Here is an 18090-nt window from a genome sequence, read left to right as displayed (position 1 = left end):
GTCTGGAATATACCTGACATTCTTCAGCTTCCATACTGACCCGTTGATATTGATCTTCACAACTCTCTTGCTGGTTACATCGTAAGATTGATCGTTGCCAAGGTACACCTTACCAAAATTACCTGGTGTGTACTCCTCTAGGCAATCTCTGCAGCATGGGGCATGAAATGAGGCTCCAGAGTCTATGACCCAAGACTCTTGCTTGCTTTCCAAAGAGCAGATCAACATTTCATCATTCTCGGAAGCAATATTTGCTTGTCTTTGCCCTCGTCTCGAATTCCTTCTTCTGACTCTTGCACTGGTTTTTGTAATGACCAGTTTTTCCACAATTCCAACATTCAATAACTTTTGTGCTTTGAGAACCTGTGTCCTAAGTACCTCTGGGATTTCCAAATTTAGACTGTCTGGGCCTAGATCTGCCGTGGTTGTTTGATCATCCATGCCTGTTTCCTCTGCCTCGACTCTCCATGTTCAAGGCTGAACTAGAATTGGAGCTATGGTTCGGCTGCATTCTTATTTCCTTCGTCAAAATCATGTTGACGACCTTATCGTATACAAGTTTTAATTTTCCTGCGGAGCTACTGATAGCAGTGACGACATCATTCCAATTTTCAGGCAACTGACCGAGAATCAGTAGAGCTCGAATCTTATTATCAAACGTTATTCCGACTGAGGCGAGTTGATCAGACAACTCATTAAAGTTATTTAAATGCCTATTGAAACTCTCACCTGCAGACATATTCATCATAAATAGTCTTTTCATGAGATGTACCTTGTTTGCGGCTGAAGGCTGCTCGTACATATTAGAGAGCGCATCCATCAGAGACTTGGTGGATGTTATATGCTTGATATTGAACGCCACAGATTTCGACAACGTCATTTTGATGGTTCCAAGGGCTTTTTGATCAAGCAACTCCCACTCGTCCTCATTCATGGATGTTGGCTTACCTTTCAATGGTAAGTGCAATTCCTTCTCAAACAAATAATCTTCTATCTACATCTTCCAAAAATCGAAATTGTTTCCGTTGAACATTTCGATTTTTGAGTTCTTTTCATTTGACATCTTGATTCGCTAATTTAGAGATGGAATTAGCTCAAATGGATAGCGCGGTTGGATTCGGAACGATCTAAAACCCTATAAATGGTTCAAGTCGCTTGAAAAACGGATCCAAAACTTTGATACCACTTGTTAGGAACAGAGGAGCCCATGGGTGGGCTTAATACACACAGGTGAACACCAATTTGACCCAAAAGCTCAGTCAAACCTCGTCAAACTTGCTGACGTGGTGCGCTGACATGTGCACTGCTGACGTGGCACAATGACATGGTAGAGGTGGGGTCCACCTGATGACGTGGCAGTGTGGGGCCCGCTGATGACATGCGCTGACGTGGAAGGACCTACTGACGCGTCAGTGCTGCCGTGGCAGTCGGCCCACCTGCTAACGTGTCTTAGACGTGGTAGAAGTGGGGCCCACTGACGGCGTGGTAGCTGACGTGGCAGAGTGGGGCCCACTTATTGACGTGGCAATGGGCAGACGTGTCAGTGGCGCTGACGTATCGCGCTGGCATGGCGCTGAGGCGGAGGTTGGATCCGGGTCATGGACTGGATCTCGGGTTACCTCAGGTCTAAGGTATTGCCGATTTGGGTCGGGTATTGAACTGGGTCGGGTCGAGGCGGATCGGGTGAAGAAGATGCGTGTGGCGCGTTGAGCGCGTGAGAAATAGGTCACTGGCGCGTGACGAAGCGTTCTGCTCCGGCGTGGAGCATGATGGCGCGTTCAACTTCTTCTTAACTCCTTTGGAGCTCTAGCTGGCACCTTTCTCTTCGTCTCGGCGAGTTGAATGCGATGGTGGCCTCAAAACATAGTTTTCTTCTACTAGACAGAGCTCTGAATTTTGGGATCACTTCCAATCTGACTTTTCTACTCCAACTGGGCTCTGATACCACTTATTAGGAACCTCTAAGCATCCAGATCAAAGTGACACCAAAATTTTAACGTGGTTCAGTCAATAACGACCTACGTCCATGGAGCACACACCAAGAATTCCCGAAAAATATTACAATTCTCTTTCTCTCTCTCTCTCTTCTTCCCTACTTCCTCTCTGCTCCCTCTGAGCTTCTCTGTGCTCTCTCTGCGCTATTATGTGTTGTTGTATACATCTTCCACAATCCTCTATTTATAGGGCTTGGAAGTTAAATGATAATTAAATAAAATCAATACAAATTGGAAGTTAAAACTGAGAGATTAATGGAGAATAAAAGCACCACGCGTTTTCTGACTCAACAACGCGTCTCCAGCTATCTCCTGACTGTCTTCTGTCTCCATCTCTAACACATGTTGTAATTTATATAATTGATTATATCATCCTTGTGCACCTCTTTGAAATGTGATAATTATTTCAGTCAAAATAGTCACCTTAAAAGAGAGATTGCCTAGATGAGGTAATAAGTGTCACATAGTTATCTAAGTGACTAAATAGAGAAATCACTTAGAAGAGATATAAGTCAAGCATTGCGAGAACACCTAGTCATCAAGCGACAAGGGTCGTGTAAGTAATCAAGTACTAATGATTGTCGCATAAGTCATTAAACGATGATGGTCGCATAAGTCATGAGACAAAATTCGCCCATCATATTCAATAATGATGGTCATCTAAGTCATGAAGTGAAGATCACTTATTATTAGGCAACGAGATAGAAGTATTAAGTAAGCATGTTGACAATGACAGATTGGACGTTTAATGTTATGCAACGATCCTAATTTATAATTATGTTTTAAATGTTTTATAAAGTTCATCTATTATTAGGATTTATTATTTGGAATTTATACTCATAACTATAAAAGTTATGCAAATTTATCTCGAAAAAAGATATAAATACGTGTTTAGGCATTGTAAGGGGATCTTTAATTCAACTTAACAAACATCATGCAATTGTCCCATGGTAACAAAGGCCCCAATGTTTTTTATCCCTATTATCTCTTTTCTCATTCTCTCGTACTTTATTATTCTTCTTAATTTATTCCTTCCCACTCTTTCTTACCTCTTCTAATATAAGGTTTTTCACCTTCCTCTTGTCTTCCTCCTGCGATTCCTATTATCATTATTCTTACACTTATGATGAGAATTGAAATCACAATCAATTTACCATCTTCCCATTTATATTAAACAATAGTACTAAAAAAAATGTCATGTATAACACTGGAATAGGCTTTTATATCACAAGAAGTGGACTTCTCAATAATTAATATAATAAAATTTCGGGGAATCTCAGTAAGTTTAATTTCTCTCAACACAAAAATTTTAAGATTACACGAAGGACCAAAATAGCCCTTCTTAAAATAGTGAAAAAAATGAAAACAATAATAATAATAATAATAACAATAATAATAATAGCAAAGAGAGGGGGAGGCACTAGGAGATCAAAACTCAGACTAGTAGAGGAAGGAGAAGACCATTTGGATGTTGATTGTTTCTCGATCTCAAACTCTAGCTGCAAGGTATTTTTGGCATGGCAGAGAGAGAGAGAGAGAGAGAGAGAGAGAGAGAGAGTGTCTATGTATCACATGCTTGCACGCATGTCATTTTTTATTTACTCGTTTCATTAGTTCAAGTTTAGACATTTGTTAATTGATTATAATTAAAAATTAATAATTAAATAAAATAATTCAAAATTTAAAATAATTAGTTACACGCCTTTAACCATGTAGATAAATATATAAATAAATTATCAAAACACACACACACACACACACACACACACATATATATATATATATATTTATGTATGTATGTATGGCTGCAAACAAGTTGAATCAAGTCAAGTTTTAACATGTTAAAGGTTAGCTTGGCTTAAACTCGAATCATAACGAGCTCAAATTTTTGAGCTCGAGCTTAGCTAAAAAATAAAACAAGAAGTTAGGGCTCAAGCTCAGACTTGACTTATTTCACTTTCCACAAGCTTAGTTTTTTACAAAAAAATTAATTTTAATTTTAATAACTATTAATAAAATTGGGTCATATGTCACAAAATGAACTCCAAAAGCATGCCCATTCTACAAGAGTAGATTAAGCATAGGCCCTTAGCCATAAACATGACCTTTCGTAGTGCAAGTTGGATTTTATAAGGTGTGAAAGTGCAGTGGTATGCTCCGATACCACTCGTCGGCCCGCGAGTATATAGAGACAGAGGGGGGTGAATGGACTCTTTCACGTATTTACGACTTTCTCTACAAAATAAAATTCTTGTCAAGATTCAAGCAATTATATCACATTATATGAAATATAAATCAAACATAAGACATAAAATAAAGAGTAAGGTAAAGAAGTTTAACAGCAGAATTTTTACGTGGTTCGGCACCAAGCCTATTTTCACACCTTGAGACCAAATCAAGGATTCCACTATAAACTTCTTCACCGATGGAGAATCCTTACACTTGAGAACAAATCCCTACCGCGCTCACCAAGAGTCACAACTTGCAAGTCGGTTCACTAAGAACCTTCACCAAACGGTTCACAAAGAACCTTTACAACAAGATGACGATTTACAAAATAATGCTCCTGAAATGAGCTAAATGCAAATACAAAACAAACTCACACTAATCTCTCAAGGAATGAATCAAACAAGATTGGAGAGCAAGAAAGGATTTGAGCACTTGCGATGAAGAACAAAAATGCAAAGTGCCTAGGTTTTGTATTCAAAAATATTTTTCAGTAAGAACTTATAAAATCATCAAAACCATGTTTAATCAAGTCTATGGACTTGTATTTATGGGCAAATGGGCGAACTAGCTGTTATATGGCCGTTGGAGGGTTTAATTAAAAAACTATTTTAAAAATTAGTCGTTTTTTGCCCATTTGTGTTCTGTCACCCTCCCAAACCGTCGACAATTTTCTGAAATTGTCGACTATTTTTTTGTAAGAACCCGACCCAGGATATGTAGATTGAATAAATAACAAAAGGGGAAAAAGGTAAATTTTGCAAGCTTCGTTTACGAAGTCATTGTTATCGTCAACGAAAACCTTCATACTCTTTATCATCGAAATTCAGAGTCTCGTCGACGAAGAGATACTGAACGTATTGTAAAATATCGGAATAGGGTTCGTCGCCGAAGGAGCCGATTCATCAACAAAATGTGTGGATGATTCGTCAATGAAGGCGTCGTCTCGTCAACGAATTGAACCGGGTCAAGGGTTTATAAATAGGATATTTTGTTGCTTAATGAAGAAGAAAACTCAAAACCTCTCTCTCTTTCTTTAGAACTCGAATCTTCTCTCTCTCTCTCTATAGGATTTCAAGTCGTTAGTTGCCGGAATCAACGATCTGACGTTACCACGTGGATCAGGAGGAGAAGCTCTATGTTTTTAGCGGATCAAAAATTCATTTTGGGGATTTTTGGGTTTTGTGTAGTGACCTAGAGGAATTATAGTATTTAAATAATAAATAAGGAGAAAAGGAGATTAAAAAGGGCTCGTCGACGAGGGTGTGCTTCGTTGATGAGAAAATATCGAGAGGGAGTTTTGGGTAATTCTGAATTTCGTCGACGAGGAGAGAGTTCGTTGACGTATTGTCTTCTTGACCTCATCGACGAGGTGACGTGGCTTGTCGACGAAGGTCAGTGTATAAATAGGCCAAATCTTCATTTTTGGTCGAAAACTCATGCACAACTTTCATTTTCTGTCTCCTCTTCGCTTTCCTATCCTTCTCTCTTAGTTTCTGGGTCCGTTCTTCACCGGATCGACAATCCAAAGCCACCACAACACTCCTGGGGAAGTTCTCTACATATCTGCTGAAGTGGATCGTGGGTGGGTCGAGTTTGAAATTCATCCCAAATTCAGGGTAAGACTTTTATTCAGTATTTGGTCTTCCATGTAGTTGTAGGAAACGTAGTATGCGTAGAAATACTGAATTTTTGTTATGGGAAATGTTATTTTTAGGGTGTTGACCGGGAAACCTAGCGGGTGTTAAATGGATTGTTTAAGGGGCTTTTTCAGGAATCAAGTAAGGGGATAAACTAAGTTAGATGTTTTGTGAAAATTAGGTATAATTTTATAACATTTGATTTCAAGGAAATAAACGTGTTTATATACATATATATATATATATGATTATGCATTATGTTGGAAAATACTATTGAAAATGATGATGTGCTTGAATATACGTAAAACCCATTCTGTGTGGCATGTGTAGAATTTATGATAAATTACTATTTTCTGGGAACATAATATTGATGTAGATTTTTATAATAAAAATCAGCGTACGGGCTGAGAATTTTATATGTTTTACCGGCATACGGGCCCAGCTATAAATATGTTTTGCCGGCGTACGAGCCGAGTTATAGATATATTTTTCCAGCGTATGGGCTGAGCTATAAATATGATTTGCCGGCGTACAGGCCGATCTATGGTAAAAATATGAAATGCCGGCGTACGAGCCAATGATTTTCATGATCTATGTATATGCAAAATGATGTGATGATATTAACTTGGCAAATATTAGTATGAAATATTCATGTATCACAGTTTGATTATATGTTATATGTTTTCAAAACCTGGTTGGTTTGGTTTAGGCTAGCACTCGCAATGTACCGCTGCTATGCATTCATGATCATCATGATATTGTGTTAACGCTATTGTACAGAGTAGCGTGAGGAAGGATAGTAAATGTGGTTTTAAGAAGTGTGAGTGCCCCCGGTGTACGGACCAGGTCTGGCAGACTTATCAGACTTACACACTGTACTTTTGACTTGGCAGTGGTAGGCCAACCATTGTCGGGTCCCGCCTTCGGGCCACACAACCCAGTCATGTGGGGGTACTACATGACAACTGCCAACTAACCTACTAGGGTTATTTTTGTATTATTTTTATATGAGATGGTTATGCTTAAAGAAATCTTGTATGTTCTGCTATGCTATGATCATACATGTCTTTCCCAAAAATGATACATACAGTTTTACTGGATATGTTTATGTATATGATTATATGTATAACACGAAAATACCCATGTTGCCACACACTAGTATTAGTTTATTTCTCTTACTAAGAGGTGTCTCATTCCAAAATTTCATAAACATTTGAGGAGCCCCAGATAGGAGAGTGGATAAAGCTCCGCTGAGATAGTTACGATTGATCTGTCCTCTCTAAAGGGTATGTATTTTGTGATAGGGTCAGATGGATTTTTGTGGGAAGTGACCCTAGGACTCTTTTGGGTGGTTTACATATGTAAATATGGTGGATATAGTAACTTTGGTATTGTGATGGATGGTATTGTATATGGTATTATGAGTTATTTATGATTTTATGTTTCCTACTGCTTAGGCTTTCGTGCTATTTTTTTGTTGTATCCGTGGTACCCACGGGTTTAGGTTGATTACGATCTGCTGGATTTATTATATTTGTAATGACTTGGGAATTTAAATAATTAGAAAAATATGATAAATGAAATAGATTAATGGATAATGAAGGAAAAAGGAAAGAAATTAGAAGGAAAAGCAGGCCTCGTCGACGAATGTCCTGTATTCGTCGACAAGTGTCCTTCTAAGCTCGTCAACGAACTCGATTTCTCGTCGACGAAGGAATCCTGAGAGAGTATATTTGTGGAATTTTGAATTTTGTCGATGAAGTCTCTATAGTGCCTCGTCGACGAATCGACGTGTCTCGTCAACGAAGCCCTACGTATAAAAAGGGTTTTTCTTCATTTTCAACGTGAATTCTCGAACTCTTTTTCCTCTCTCTCTCTCTAAAAATGAAGCTCCAGCCTTCTCTCTTTGATTTCATGCCGATTTTGACTCAGTTTGATGATCCGGAACCACCGCGAGGTTCGTGGGATCATTCTCTTCAAGGCTGTAGGAGCTGATCGTTGGGTTGTAAGGTTTGGGAAACATCCCAAAATCGGGATAAGTGAGTTATTTTGGGATTTTCTTAAAGAATGTTGTTATTTGGAGCCTAGGAAGTAGTAAATTAGTATTTTCCTTAAGATTTAAGTTAATTGGAATATATTTTAATTAAGTTAGGATTTTTGGATTCGGGATCCAAGTGAACGCCGCGGGTATCGGTTCGAGGATCCTGCCAGCGTAGTTCGAAAGTCAGGTAGGGGAGAAATTTATATATTAAATTAGGTTTTCATGAATTAAAATGGATTATGTGTTATTTATGTATATAAGTTTATATGTGGGTTTAAAATGCCAGCCATGAAATTTATGTTTTCTGAGCTTAGGAATGTTTATGTAGTTATGTATATATGAAAGTAAACGAATGAAAGTGAAAAGGAATTTTCTAAAGAAGTAAGTAAGGAAGAAAATGTATTTTCAGTATATAAATGTTAAATGTTGGTTGACATGTTTTTTTTAAGGAATGTATATGAATTTTATTGTTAAATTGTGTGACATGAGATTCTGTGTGAATATATGTTAACTATACGAGATCCAGGTTAAGTAAGTAAAGCTTTATGAATAAAAATGATATGGGCAATGTTGCTCGTGTATGTTAAATGCAACTATATAAATGTAAGACAGCTGAAAGATAGTTATGTTAGCAGATTCTAACACATTTCTATGTGGAAACTAACAAATGATGGCTAAAGACCAGCTGTAGTACGAAGTAATTAAATGAAATGTTATGCAATGAAATGACAATTGAATGACAATGCAATGAAATGAAATGTGAAACATGAATGATACAAATGGGAAAGAGTCACTTAAAGTGAAATGAAATGCAAAGTTAAGTTATGAACATGAATGAATGTGTATAAATGTATAATGACAGAAAGGAATGATATATTTGACCTTATAGGTCACGCCCGATTTTGATTATGACAAATACTCATTGTATCTAATGGGTGTTTGAGGTTTTGTACAAAAACTAAGATTATTAAGATCGAGATGGGCACAAAACAAGTAAAGCCTGAAGACCAATTATTGTTTTCAATTGTAATATATTTAGTTGTGTAATTGGTCTGTAATAGTAAATAGGGTCTTTGGCTTGTAATAATCACACATCCCACATGCATGTTTTAATACGTAAGCTCAAAATGCTCAAAAGTGTTCTGATCGACCGAGTCTTTAGTTCAAAAGTGTCCTGGTCAACCGAACCATATGAACTTTGGTCGACCGAAATGGTTCTGGTTGACCGGACCTCTTAGGTTGCCCTGATTTTTACCGCGGTTAAACATTTTTAAAGAGGGTTAATTAGGGTTAAAATGATGTTAAACAATATTAATAATACCATACATGTCATAACGGTTATTATTCTTCCAATGTCTACATATAGCCCCTCATTTGCTAAGATTAGAGAAAGATTAGCATATTTGATTATAGTGAAATTCTCTGAAAATCCCAAAACCCATAATACTCATCTTTGAGCCTCCAGCACTTATTCTTACTAGATCTTACTTCTCAAATACTTTTGTAAGTGTGATTTAAGTGTGGTTGTTCGATAGGTTTGCTAACCTTGTTTGGTGGTTGTTTGATATAATTTTCTTGAAAGCTAAACCTAAGTATTTTTAGGGGACTTTGTTAATAAGTCTCACCTAAGAAGACTTGTATTAAACTTCTGAGTATTGCATATCCATTGCAATAACTTGAGAAGTTCATATTTGTTTGTGGATTGCAAAATCTCTTCAAAACATTTTCAAATATTTTGTGGTATTTATTTTGATATAACTTTGAGAGGATATTTGTTTATGTGATAGTGATCTTTGTTGCAATATTCATTCACTCATATATTATTTGCTGAAAATACAAAAACTACACATCTGTTGCAAACAAAGCATATACGTTACTTGAATTTACATGCTTGAGACATCCTGCTGATTGAAATATTTGAGACTTGATATCTTTGTGTGAGCTATTAGATTGAGCACATATTGTGATACAAAGATCATACTGGTTGATACTCTCACGCACTCATTACACTAATAGTAAATATATATATCTGCGAGTTGAAACATTAGACCACACTGAGCTTACATATTAAATCATATTATGGTGTATGAAATTGCTCGTATTTGGGTACATATCTACTTTACACGAAAGCATAATCACTGTACTGATATCATTTGATTGCAAAATCTGTTGTATTTCTAGGCACGGGCATGAAGAGGGAGACTAGCCCTGGAATAGTCCCGGTTTGGCTTAGACCCGGTTAGGAAAGTTAGGTGCGCCATCATGTTAAGGCGTGTAGGTTGAGGTCAGCCCCGCTAATTGACCTGGTTAAGGTTGAGGTTAGTCCTGTGCTAATTTACCTGGTTGTAATCGATGCTGCTCCACCCTTAAGTGAGCTATTAATGGAATCCTCGGGCTTGCGAGCTAGAGGCGAGGACGTAGGCACAGTTGGTCGAACCCCGATAACATATCGTGTGTTTATTTATATTTCCACACTTTATATTTACCGCACGTGTATGTTATTATGTGAATGATGCCCTTGATTTAAATTTTCGTATGTTATATTTATCGGCCTATTTAGAACTGCATAGAAAGACCCTAGGTTGTAATATTCAGCTAACGTCTAGTTCAACCTAGGAGAAAAGTTTAAAATTCCAATTCACCCCCCTTATTGGGAATACACCAATTCTAACAATGTATTATGATGTTAGAAAAATGTATGTTCGTAGAACATGTTACAATTGGGGCAAGGCGAACTCTTCGCCTGAGGGCTTGCTGAGAAAGGCGAGTGCACTAGTAGCTTCAAATGTGATAGTAGCTGCATAACGTACTAGGGCAGAGGGAATCTATTTGTATGAGCGGGTAGATTTCCCTATCCTTAGGGTCTTTGCCAATAAACTATTATTGAATGCGTGAGTACGAGATTAATCTAACACTTAAGGGCTTACTGAGTAAGATAAGTGCCCTGGTATGCTTTAGTTGTGACCTTAAGGTTACCTATGTATCAGAGTAGAGGGGTGCTACTTGTATGGGCGGGTAATCACCACTATCCTTAAGTAATCTCGTGGGTTAAATTTCTGCATGTGTTTGATTAGGTCCAGAAAATGATTTCAGAGTTATGTTAATGATTTGCACATATAATTAAAATGATATTTATATACCTCATGTTAGCCACACGCTGTTTTAATATGTATATTTCTTCCCTTACTGAGATATGTCTCACCCGAATATGAATATTTCTTTTTCAGGACATCCTCGAGGTCGGGCCTAAAGAGCTTGAGGGTTTTAGCATTTTTTAGGATTGTAAAAGAGAAAAGGTATATTGTGATAAACTTTGGGGATGTAAATATTCTATGTTTTACATTTTTATGTTTAAAGGTTATTAAGTAGAGAATGGGATGATTGTGAATATACTGGAATGTTATGGAGTATGTATATATGAAAATGCAGGTGATGGATAAATTTTATGGATTTCTAGTTAGGATATAGCAAACTCTGGTATTATGGAGTGTTGGTACTGTAGAACTATGTTTATGGAGATTATAACTAGGTTTTCCACTGCGAATGTATGTAAGAATTTATGATTTATTAGGTTATTATTAGGCATAACATACCGAACCCGGGTTTAGGGTTTTGGGGCGTTACAATATTGGTTTTGAATTATAAAAAAATAATAATTTATATGGAAATTAAGCAGGTCGTTACATTTTGACCCAAAAACGAGGTAAGGGTCCGATTTCAGTTTCGTTTCTGAATATGTGTAGTAGTAAAAATTATAGTGAAGTATAGTTCTTGGATGTTTAGGTTTTGGGAACTTGGTTCGTGGTTGTGGAGCCATAGAGTTTGTATTTACTTATTCTAGAAAATATATCGGGTGAAAATGATAGGGGTTTTCGAGTTACAATTTTTTAAAAAAATTGAGGGTTTCGGGCATCATCTCTATTTCTGTTGGAAAATCATATGTGGTATAAAATGTTAGTATTGAGATGACCATACTTGTATATGTATTAAACTATATTTCTCGAACTGAAAACGATATGATTTGTGTATGCTCAAATAAGTGTGGAATGAAATATTGTATGTAAAATGTAACGACCCAAATTTAAAATGAAATTTAAATAATAAGGAAAGGGAAATAGAAACCGAAAATAGAAGGAGGCCGTAGACTTCGTCAACGAACACAGGGCTTCGTTGACGAGAAAATACCGAGAGAGGTTCTGAGGCAACCTGAATTTCATCGACGAATATAGGGTCTCGTCGACAAAATTTGTGAAGGACTCGTTGACGAAGGTCGGACTCGTCGACGAAATCCTGTTTTATAAGAATGAAAAATCCGGGAGAAATATCATTTTTTTACAAAGCTTCCTCTCTCTACGATTCTCTCTCCCTTCTCTCTACGTTTTCGGCCCCACCAGTCGTCAGATCGACGATCCGAAGTCACCACGACGCTCCTGGCGGAGTTCTCTCCAAATCTGTTGGAGCGGATTGTGGGAGAAAGCTAGTTGGAAATCATTCCAAAGTTGAGGTAAGGCTTTTTAAGCCATATTTGGTCTTCCGCTAGTTAGAAGAAATGTTGTACGCATGAAAATACTGAAGTTTAATACTAGGGGTTTTCAGTTTCGAAGTATTGGTCAGGGAACCCCTCAGGTGTTAGACTTGAATGCTTTTGGGTGAAAAGTTTCTACCAAATATTTGGGTTTTTGGCAGTTGAGGAAAATATTGTATGCTTCGAAATACTGAACTTTAATTCTGAGATTTTTCATTTTCAGGGTATTGAGTTAGGAATCCTGTGGGTGCGGGGCAGTTTTATTAGGGGCTTTCCAAGAATCAGGTAAGGGGATAAACTAAGCTAGTACTGTTTTGGAAAATGCTTATATAAATATATAGTTATCATTTGATTTATGGAAAATGTATATGTTTATATATATATGTTTTATATTTGCAAAATACTGTGAAAATGATCGTATGTTGAATATGTGGAAAATCTATTGTGTGACATGGGTAAAAAAATGTTGTGAAATACTATTTTTTTAGGAATGTGGATGATATGGATTTTTATGATAGAAAACCGGCATATGGGTCGAGATTTTTATGTGATTTGCCGGTGTACGGGCTGTGAAATGTGACTGTGATTTGCCGGCGTACAGGCCGTGCTATTTGACTGTGATTGCCGGCGTACGGGCCGTGCTATGAGATGTGATTCGCTAGCGTACGGTTTGTGCTATTTGATTATTGTTTGCCAGCATACGGGCTGTACTATGTGTAGCTGGCGTACGGGCTGAGCTATGTTAAAATGTGTAACACCGGCGTACAGGCCGATGATTTTCATGATACACGTATATATATAAAATGATATTATTGATGTGAAAATAAATGAAATGATATATTTATGTATCCCGATTTCAGTTTATGTATATGATATCAGAACCTGGTTGGCTTGGTTTAAGCTGGCACTTGCACGATACCGTTGCTATGTATCCATGGTCCTCATGATCATGATATCTGTGTTAACGCCGCTGTACGGAGTTGTGTGAGTTTGGATGGTCGATGTGGTTATGTTCGAGGAGTGTGCTGTTTTCGCTCCTGGTGTACGGACCAGTCTAGGTAGACCCATCGGACCTATAGACTAGACTATTGACTTGGCACTGGTCGGCCAACCATTGTCATGTCCCGCCTTCGGGCCACACAACCCAGTCATGTGGAGGTAATACATGACAATAGCCAGCTAACCTACCAGGATTGTTTTATGTTATTATTATTATTATTATGACATGAGTTGAGATATGTTATGAAAATGCAGTATGTTCTGCCGTGTTGATTTATATATATATATATATATATATATATATATATATGGTTTCCCAGATTTGATAAAATAGTACTAAATGTGTTATATATGATATATGTCGAACACGAATTACTCATGTTGCCACACACTAGTATTAATTTATTTCCCTTACTGAGAGGTGTTTCACCCCTAAATCTTATACATTTTTCAGGAGCCCCTGATAGGAGAGCGGGAAAAGCCCCGCTGATCTAGAGCAGTATTTGCCCTCTTGGAAGGGTAAGGTTTTGGTAGGGACAGTTAGGATTTTGTGGGAATTGTCCCTAGATTTATTTTTGGGATGTATATACTGAGAGATGGTGTTTGTAGTACTCTGGTATGTGTTATGCACATTATGATGAGATATATATATATATATATATATATGATTTTATATTTTTTGCTGCGTAGGCTTCTGCTGTATGTTCTGTTATATCCCTGGTACCCACGGGTCTAGGTGGATGGTGACCTGCTGAGCTGGATGTAGAGTATGTGTTATTGATATGTTTAAAAAAAAATGTGAAAAATGAGCAGGTCGTGACATAAAATGTTTCAGGGTTTTGTAAAACAGTTAGGGGCGGCTAATTACCGTACACTGATGAGTATAGGGACATGAGTTCCAAAATTGTTTCAGGTTTTGTAAATTAGTTAGGGACGGCTAATTACCGTACACTGAATCAATTAGGGGTGGCTAATTACCATACACTGAATCAACTAGGGGCGGCTAATTACCGTACGCTGACGCTATGTCTCTGCTAATTGCCGTGAACGAAAGTGTCTGGCTCTATATCAGAGGGTGTGAAATATGTCATGTTTCTTTCGGCCAGTCACCGATGGGTGTGGGTGGACACCGTACTGGCATGATATCGCTGTGAGGTCTCAGTTATTGTAGGATATCGTTTACTTGAGTGTGACGACACTGACCGTATGTTTGGTATCGTGTGTACTAGATCTAAATTGTGAAAATACTGGAACTGTATCGTGTTATGTTTTATGTTGAAATAACACTTGTATGTCACACACTGATATAACCTGCTTTCTTCCTTACTGAGAGATGTCACACCCCGAATATACAAATGTTTTTTAGGTCCTTTGGGTAGTCGAAACTACCATCCTAGCGTCTGGAAGCGTGGGTGTCGTTTAACTGCGTTTAATACCTATGTAAGTACGGGTTTTGTAACCGAGTTGTCATTGTTGGATTTTGTAGACACCCGGAGTATGTATTGTATTTTGGGAACGTATATTATAGTTATGTATAGACTCTAGTATGATATGATGTATGTATAGAAAGAATATTTCCACTGCGTAATTGATGAGTATGGATATGTATGTGAATGTGTATAGGGTGTATGTGAACCCCACAGGGTCGGGCCCTCATTTAGTTTAGTATCATGTATGTTTTAAATGATATAGGGACAGGTTAGGTTATTATATTCACACCTGGGACCCATCTATGGGTTTGGGGTGTGACAGCTTGGTATCAGAGCTAACCAAGTTTTTAGGTCTTGTAAACTTGGTTAGGCATAGTTATGTGTACATACCAGAGTATAGGATATAGGAAATGGGTAGAGTAGGTCGAGAGTTGTTTTCTTGCTAGACGGGGACACATTAGTGGTGTTTTGTGTTTTTCCTGGAATGACGATTTCAGTAAAACCACGGTAAACCATTGATGGTTTCGTGCCAGTATGGTAGGACAGACCTGGACCCATGAGAGTTGTAGTCGACATGATTAGTTTTTCATGATTATGTTAACTGTGTACGATATAGGAATTATAACCGATTCCTAACCTGTTTTTAGAATGGATCCCAAGGATAACAACTTGGATAGTGGTTCCGAGGGGACAATTAGTGACGAGTCTCTTTTTGTGCCTTAGGGTTTGACGAGGCAGGTTATGCGGGAGATCGGGCGTAGTGTTAGGAGAAGTGAGCGTTTTCCTACTGCCACGGGTTACACCATAGAGAGGTTCACCCGCATGAATCCTCCGACGTTTACGGGAGGACTTGATTCGATAGTGGCAGAGAACTGGGTGCAGAAGACCGAGAAGATATTGGAAGTTCTGCACTGCACTGATCAGCAGAAGGTTCTCTATTATACCTTTCACCTGGCAGGAGAAGCGGAAAAATGGTGGACAACTGTGAGTCTGCTTGAGAAGCAGAGAGCTGATCCATCTGGTATGACTTGGATGCATCACGAGTAGAAGCCGAGAAGTATTTTTTGAAAAATACTTCTCGGCTTCTACTCATGACGCGAAGGCTGGTGAGTTCTCGAGCCTGACTCAAGGAACCCTGACGGCGCAGAGATATGTAGCCAGGTATATTGAGTTATCGTGTTTCACGCCGTACTTGGTATCAAACAAGTATGAGAAAGCTCAGAGGTTTGAGAAGGGTCCGAGAAAGGATATCCGCAGGCTTGTGGGCATGCTGCAAATTCAAAAGTTCTTTGTTCTAGTGGATAAAGCCACCACAGGAGACTAACCACCAGGGGGATGAGGTGGTACAGGAACAGAGGAAGAGGCCAATATCTTCTGGTTCTCAGACTGGTCCTCGATAGGGACAGTGGAAGAAGAAGAACTATAGTTTGGGTTATCGCCAGAATACTGAACGATAGAGTTCTCAGGGGGATCCATCCTCCACACCATGTGCAAGTGCCATAAATGGCACAATGGGGAATGTCAGCCGTTATGGCTGCCATGAGTGAAAATAGTTGGTTTTGGCATAGAAAATTAGGACATGCTAGCATGGACCTTATATCCAAGGTTTCTAAAAAGAATTTAGTAAAGGGCTTGCCTAATACTAAGTTTATCAAAGATAAAGTTTGTGATGTTTGCCAACTAGGAAAACAAATCAAGACAAGTTTTAAAAAGAAGAAACATATGACCCCTAGAACTCATACACTTAGACTTATTTGGACCTACTAGAACTCAAAGTTTAGGAGGAAAACAATATGCCTTCGTGATTGTTGATGACTACTCTAGATGCATATGGGTACTGTTTTTAGCCAACAAAGATGAAGCATGTGATTTGCTAATAACTCTATGCAAGAAACTCCAAAATGAGAAAGGTTACAATGTCTCAAACCTAAGAAGTGACCACGGAAAAAAGTTTAAAAATAAGAACGTTGAAAAATTTTGCAATGATCATGGTATAAGCCATAACTTTTTAGCACCTAAAACCCCACAACAAAATGGAGTTGTTAAGAGGAAAAATAAAACCCTTCAAGAAATTGTAAGAACTATTCTAAATAAAAATAACTCACCAAAGTATTTTTGGGTCAAAGCTGTAAATACAGCTTACTATGTAATTAATAGGATTTCTATTAGAACGAGCCTAAACAAGACACCTTATGAATTATGGAAAGGAGGAAGACCTAACATAACTTACTTCCATGTTTTTAGGTGTAAGTGTTTTGTTCTCAATAACAAAGATGGCTTAGGAAAATTTGATGCTAAATCGGATGAAAGAATTTTACTAGGATATTATACAAATAGTAAGGCCTATAGGATCTATAACAAAATAACACTAACCATTATTGAATCAATTCTTGTAAACTTTGATGAATCAAACCCTTTTTCAAAAGAAGTCAAAAATGAAGAAAGGGATGATATTTTCAAAAAGGAGGATGATCTAGAAATTAAGGAAGAAAATGAAGAAACCTTGAGAGATAAACCTATAGAAAATCTTGAATTACCAAGGGAGTGGAAGTATGTAAGAAATCATCCTCAAGATCAAATTATAGGTGAATCATCTAGAGGTGTAGCTACTAGATCTTCTTTAAAGAATCTATGCAATCACTATGCATTCCTATCTCAAGATGAACCTAAAAATGTTGAAGGTGCCCTTAAATATGACTCTTGAATAATTTCTATGCAAGAAGAATTAAATCAATTTGAAAAAAGTAAAGTACGGTAATTAGTACCCAAACTTAGAAATCATTTGATCATTGGAACTAAATGGGTATTTAGAAACAAAAAGGATGAAAATGGTATAGTCATTAGAAAAAAAGCTAGACTTGTAGCTAAAGGGTATAACCAAGAAGAAGGGATAGACTATGATGAAACTTTTGCCCCTGTAGCTAGAATGGGAAGCTATAAGGATGCTATTAGCTTATGCTTCCTATAAAAAATTTAAGTTATACCAAATGGATGTTAAAAGTGTCTTCTTAAATGGTTATATTAATGAATAGGTATATGTTGAACAACCCTCCGGATTTGAAGATATAGAAAATCTTGATTATGTGTTTAAACTAACTAAGGCTTTGTATGGGTTAAAACAAGCCCCTAGGGCTTGGTATGAGAGACTTGTGTGGATTTCTAATAGAAAAAGGGTTTTCAAGAGGAAAATTTGATAGTAACTTGTTCATTAAAACCAAGAAAGATGACATGCTTT

This window comes from Malania oleifera, chromosome 9 (assembly GCF_029873635.1).
Source record: "Malania oleifera isolate guangnan ecotype guangnan chromosome 9, ASM2987363v1, whole genome shotgun sequence".
In the NCBI taxonomy this organism is placed as follows: Eukaryota; Viridiplantae; Streptophyta; class Magnoliopsida; order Santalales; family Ximeniaceae; genus Malania; species Malania oleifera.
The sequence above is the reverse complement of the archived record's forward strand: the minus strand, read 5'-3'. Positions refer to the sequence as shown.